This window comes from Ochotona princeps, chromosome X, assembly GCF_030435755.1.
Source record: "Ochotona princeps isolate mOchPri1 chromosome X, mOchPri1.hap1, whole genome shotgun sequence".
NCBI classification, from domain to species: domain Eukaryota; kingdom Metazoa; phylum Chordata; class Mammalia; order Lagomorpha; family Ochotonidae; genus Ochotona; species Ochotona princeps.
The window spans coordinates 89,074,141-89,080,140 of record NC_080865.1 but is presented as its reverse complement, the minus strand read 5'-3'; the positions used below and the strand labels follow the sequence as shown (position 1 = coordinate 89,080,140).

Sequence of the window (6,000 nt, the reverse complement as noted above, 5' to 3'; positions counted from 1 at the left end):
ATATGTCAATAGGAGAAGGTTCATCCATGGGAATAAAAAAGTTAAAATCTTGTCAACCATGAACACTGCTTGCAGTGCTCACTGCGGGCATTCATTTCTTTTTCATCTTTTTCTCAGTGTATTATTCAGTGTTTAATATATTGCTAAAGTATGAGGGAACCTCAAAAATTTTATGGAACCTGCTGCCCACTTTTTTTTGGCAGAGATGAGACAAATGAGAGTGAGTGAGAGAGGGTGAGCATGAATGAGAGAGAAAATCCATTTGCTGGTTCATATCCCAAATGCCAGTGTCTGCAACTGGTCCTGGGCAAAGATAGGAGCCAAGAACTCAGTCCAGATCTCCCACACCATGTTTGCAGCAGGAAGCCAATCACTTGGACCAATATCTGTTGCCTCCAGGAACTATGTCTCTAGTAGCAGAATTTAGTCAGGAATCAGAGCCTGGAATCAAACCCAGGTAACTTAGAATGTGGGCATTTTAAACAAATTATTTTTATTTTATTTGTAAGAGACAGACAGATACAGACAGACAGAGCAAGCATTTTTATACTCAAATGTCTGCAACAACCAGAATTTAATCTAGGTCTTCCATATGGGTGACAGGTGCACATTAGCAGGAAACTTAATGAAAAGTGGAGAAGCTGGGACAGGAACCAGGTACTTCAATACAGTATGTGGGCTTCCAGTGAGATTTCTTAACCAGCACACTGAATGAGAACATCTTTTTTTTTTTTTTTAGATTTATTTACTTTTATTGGAAAGCCAGATTTACAAAGAGAAGGAGAGATAGAGAGAAAGATCTTCTGTTCACTGGTTCACTCCCCATGTGGCGTCAGCAATCGGAGCTGAGCTGATTGTCTGAAGCCAGAAGCCAGGAGCTTCTTCTGGGTCTCCCTTGTGGGTGCAGGGTCCCAAGCTTTGGGCCATCTTTGACTGCTTTCCCAGGCCACAAGCAGGGAGCTGGATGGGAAGTGGGCCACCTGGATACAAAGAAGTGCCCATATGGGATCTCTGAGGTGGATGCAAGGTGTGGACTTTAGCCAATAGGCTGGGCCCAAATGATAACTTTTTTTCTTTTTAAATTTTTATTTTTGATGATATTTACATAGCTAATCATGGTGGGAAGGATTGAGGGTTAGGGAAAAGTGGGTGTGATCATTGTTGGCAAAGTTACTATTCCTGTTTCTGGGGGAAGGGGTGAGATAAGGGGAAAAGCCATACTCAGTTTCCTGACTGCTCCAGTATCTGGGGATGACCTGGAGAATGACCACCTGATATCAACCCAGGGTCCTGATATGTTGCACATTCCAAGGATTCTGCCCAAATGGTTTGGATAGTTCTGAAACGCTGTTGATTTCGCAAATCCTAGATTGAGGAGGCCAAATGAGAACATCTTAATAGTCATCTTAACTGATGAGCTAAATGCCTGTTCCATCCAATATGCATATGCGTATGTGTGTGTGTGTGTGTATGAATAAGGTAGAGTTACAACTAGAGAAAGAGAAATCTTCCATCCACTGATTCACATCCCAAATGGCTGAAATTGCTGGGCTAGGATGAAGGCAGGAGTGTGGAACCCCATCCTGGTCTCCAATGTTGGTGGTAGGAGCCTAAGTACCTGGGCCATCTTCTACTGTTTTCCCAGACATGTTACCGGGCAGCCTTATCATAACTGAAGCAGCCCTGTATTCAAATTGGCACCCATAGGAAATGCCAGCATTGTATGCAGTTTAATCTGCTGCATTACAATGCTGGCCCCTATTTTATAGTTTGGTTTCATTTCCACAGACTCTTTGAAGCCCCCTTATATATTTAATATCTGAATTTTGAATATAAGAAATATGGTCATTCTACATGCAATTAGACAGTGGTTTGGCTTTATACAGTTTACTGATACAAAATTAATTTGTAGTTTTACAAAACAAAATTCCTATTTTTGTCTAGCTAACACATGAACACAGAGCCAAATCCACCTTATTAAAGAATATACACAAAAGAATATGCACAGAAAGTTCTATATCGCTTTTCTCCAAGTTCTCCAGTTTCTCCCCATAAAGACGACTGTTAGCAGTTTCTTCTGTATGTTTGTTTCTAAAAAATTTCTAAGATTACACTTTGTTATCAGAGAGAGAGAGAGAGAGAGAGAGAGCATGCACAAGTGAGAGGGGGAGAGAGAGAGACTCCTGTCCATTGGTGCCTACTCCTCTTCTGTGTTTCCTGCTATGGATGGTTCATAATGCATTGATCTTCTTCTCCTTTCTCCTATCTCCCTTCTCCTAGGAAGCTCTTAGTACCTGGCAGTCCCCAAAATGCTACCATTCAAGGTAAAAAAGCCTTCACAACCCTTCCCTTGAAGCTGTATTCCCAGAAGAGATCACCAAATATGTGCCTGAAAAATTTCTGACTGGACAGAACCCAGATGCAGCTACATTTATCATGAACACATGACAACTTGAAGTCTTAGCCAATCCAGACAGTTAATGCTTTCTCAGTGTATCTGGAAGAAAGTAGACAGTGTTGGGAAGTTGTTGAGGAAGGTAGGTGGGGAGGGCATGTTTTTATAAAGCAATATGCAATGAGTGAGAGATTGTGCCCTCCTTCTCAAGGAGTTTGAAAAGAGTTCATCCAAGAGGTGCTGTGTGAATGATGGAAGGGAGAAACCTGGCTCCAGGAAGTAGCGAAGGCATTCCAGCGTGGAGGTTGTGGTCTCAGGGAAATTTTGGAATGGGCATTTTGGAGGAAAGAGAGTAGTGTCGAGGTTGATGAGTGAAGAGCAGAGGGGACAAATTCGATGGGCAAGAAGAGGCAGGGAAGTGAGAGTGTGGGGCCATGGGATGAATGGCCCATTGATGCTGGTGCATAGAGGAGGCTTGTGTAAGGATCTGTAGACAGAAGTTTGCCAGTCTCTCTGTATTTACCATTCCTCCTATGTCCCTCACACTGTTGTCAGAGCGTCATAGGGGGCCAGGAGTTTTCTCTAATAGATGCACTGAAGAATAGATTGGGGGATACTTAGGTAGCCTGGCTACATTTTATCTTCTCACAAGCTAACTCTTATTTACTTAACAGTCATAACTTTCCTGAATAGCTTATTTTAGATTGATTATCTCCCCCATTTATGTAAAATAGGGCTCCTCAACCTCATGCTGATGGACATTCAGGTTAAATCATTCTTTGATTTAAAAAATGTTTATTTCTATTAGAAAGGTAGATCAGATTTACAGAGAATGAGAGAAAGATATCCCATGCATTGGCTTATTCCCCAAATGGTCACAATGGCAGGAGTTGAGCCGATCTGAAGCCAGGAGCCAGGTGTTTTCTTCAGGTCTCCCACAAGGCAGCAGAGTCTCAAGGCTTTGGGCTGTCCTCTACCATTTTCCCAAGCTATAAGCAGGGAACTGGACGGGAAGTGGAGCAGCTGGGACACGATCTGGCACCCACATGGGATCCCAGTGCTTGGAAGGTAAGGATTTAGTCAGTGAGCCATTGCACTGGGCCCGAAATCATTCTTCATGGCTGGCAGCTCACTGTTGTCCCCTAAGGAATGCCACTTTGGCTTGGGTTTTGCTAACTGCTGCTGACATATTCATTCACCTAATTATCTACTCATTTAAGTAAACTGTTGAACACTGTGCTTATTGACTAGAGCTGCCATAACAAAGCATCACCTATTGGTGGCTTAAACAACAAAAATTTGTTTCCTCAAAATTCTGGAAGCTAGAAGTTCAAGATCAAGATTCTGCGGGGTTGATTGTTTCTGAGGGATGTAAAGGGGGAGGATCTGTTCTGGGTCTGTCTCTTTGGCTTGCAAATGGAACACTCTTTCAAAATTTTATTTTTATTTGAAAGGCAGTGTTACAGAGAGAGGAGAGACAAAGCAAGAGATTGTCTATCCACTCACTGGTTTAATCTCAAAATGGCCACAACGGCCGGAGCTGAGCTGATCAGAAGCCAAGAGTCTGAAGCTTTCTCAAGATCTCCCACATGGGTGCAGGGCCGTATTCTGCTACTTTCCCAGCCCATAAGCTCGGAGATGGATCAGAAGTGGAGTAGCCTGGACATGAACTGGTGCCCACGTGGGATGCCAACACTGCAGGAGGAACCTTAACATACTACACCATCATGCCAGCCCTTAGCAAATGGACATTTTCTTTGTTTTTTTTTTTTTTAAATATGGAACGCTTCACGAATTTGTGTGTCATCCTTGCGCAGGGGCCATGCTAATCTTCTCTGTATCGTTCCTATTTTAGTATATGTGCTGCCAAAGCGAGCACTGGACATTTTCCTAATGTCTCTTCACACGATTGTCCCTGTGTACATTTGCATCCCTGAGGTCTCCTCCCCTGCTCCTAAGGAGGTCAGTCACGTTGGAGTATGGCCTTGCCAGGACCTCATTTCATTTTAATCACTTCAGTAAAGACCTAATCTTCAAATACACTTCCATTCTGGGCTTCTGAGGATCAACATGAGTTTTGGCACATACATAACAAATGCCTACTGCTGAGGGCTTGTCACTGCTGTGGGCATCAGTGAGAAGTACAGGTAAAAATCCCTGCTTTTATTGAATTTGCATTCTGGTGGCAAGAGCAACAATAAACAAGCAGTTACAATATGCATGCCGCATGCTAAAAGGCAGTAAATGCTATTGGAAAAAATAAAGAAAGAAAGTGAGATAAGGGGCCCGGCGGCATGGCCTAGCGGCTAAAGTCCTCGCCTTGAACGCCCCGGGATCCCATATGGGCGCCGGTTCTAATCCCGGCAGCTCCACTTCCCATCTAGCTCCCTGCTTGTGGCCTGGGAAAGCAGTCGAGGACAGCCCAATGCATTGGGACCCTGCACCCGCGCGGGAGACCTGGAAGAGGTTCCAGGTTCCTGGCTTCGGATCCGCGCACATCGGCCCGTTGTGGCTCACTTGGGGAGTGAAACATCGGATGGAAGATCTTCCTCTCTGTCTCTCCTCCTCTCTGTGTATCTGACTTTGTAATAAAAATAAATCTTAAAAAAAAAAAGAAAGAAAGAAAGTGAGATAAGAACTTGGGAGGTGGGAAGGCTGCAGTTTTTTTTTTTTTTTTTTTTTTTTTCTTCAGATAGGAAAGCCAGGGACCTGGAGGAAGTTCCTGGCTCCTTACTTTGGATCAGCTCAGCTTTGGTCGTTTGGGAAGTGAATGAAAGATCTGTCACTTGCTCTCTGTCTCTCCTTCTCTCTGTAAATCTGCCTCTCCAATGAACATAAATAAACCATTTAAAAAATTGCTCAGAGAAGTGGCCATTAGAGTGAGAACCTATAGGACGTGATCAAGCAAGCTGTGCAAATATTGATAAAAGATAATTACAGGCGGAAAGAACAGCTGGTGGCAAGGCCCTGAAGTGGGAACACACCCAGTGTGTTCAGGGAACAGCAAGGAAGCCACTGGGGCTGGTGCAGAACCATAGAGGACGCAACAGGGGCTAGGGACTGTGAGACTGATGACTGCGTGAAGCCCTAGTAAGCCACTGTAATGACTTTAGCTTTTGTTCTGAGTGATAGGGAAAGCCATTGGAAAAGCCATGGGTGACAGGGTCTGAGTCAAGTTTGAAAAGAATGTTTTGAGCTAGTATGTAATGATAGACCGAAAGGAGACAAGGCGGGGAGACCAAGAGTGGGGTTATGGTAGTCATGTATTTTCTTGAAATCCCTTTAGTTTTACCAGCTTTAGACATCTTGCATTGACTTTCTGTGTTGACGAATAGGGATGCAGTTTATGTACCGTGCAGCTCCACCCTCTGCTACTACATCACTATTTTTAGTTTCCTCTGTTTAGCTCTTCTCTCTACAAACAACCATGCTAATGTGTACTTTTTAGCTTTATTTATTTATTTTTTTGAAGTTTATTGAAAAATGCAATACAAGAAGCTTTTGGTTATCTATGTGCTTCTGTATGAGACACACAAACCTCCTTTTTGTTTGTTCATAGATAATATCCTTGGATTCTGCACTTTTCTAAGAATGCTAAAGCTTGG

At 43.3% G+C, this 6,000-nt stretch overlaps 1 non-coding gene across 1 annotated transcript; it reads right to left on the bottom strand.

Moving 5' to 3' along the window:
• Positions 1–4,167: 4,167 nt before the first annotated feature.
• LOC118760510 (U6 spliceosomal RNA) lies at positions 4,168–4,274 on the bottom strand. The gene has a single exon (XR_004996818.2). It is a non-coding gene; the product is annotated as a U6 spliceosomal RNA (small nuclear RNA).
• Positions 4,275–6,000: the final 1,726 nt, after the last annotated feature.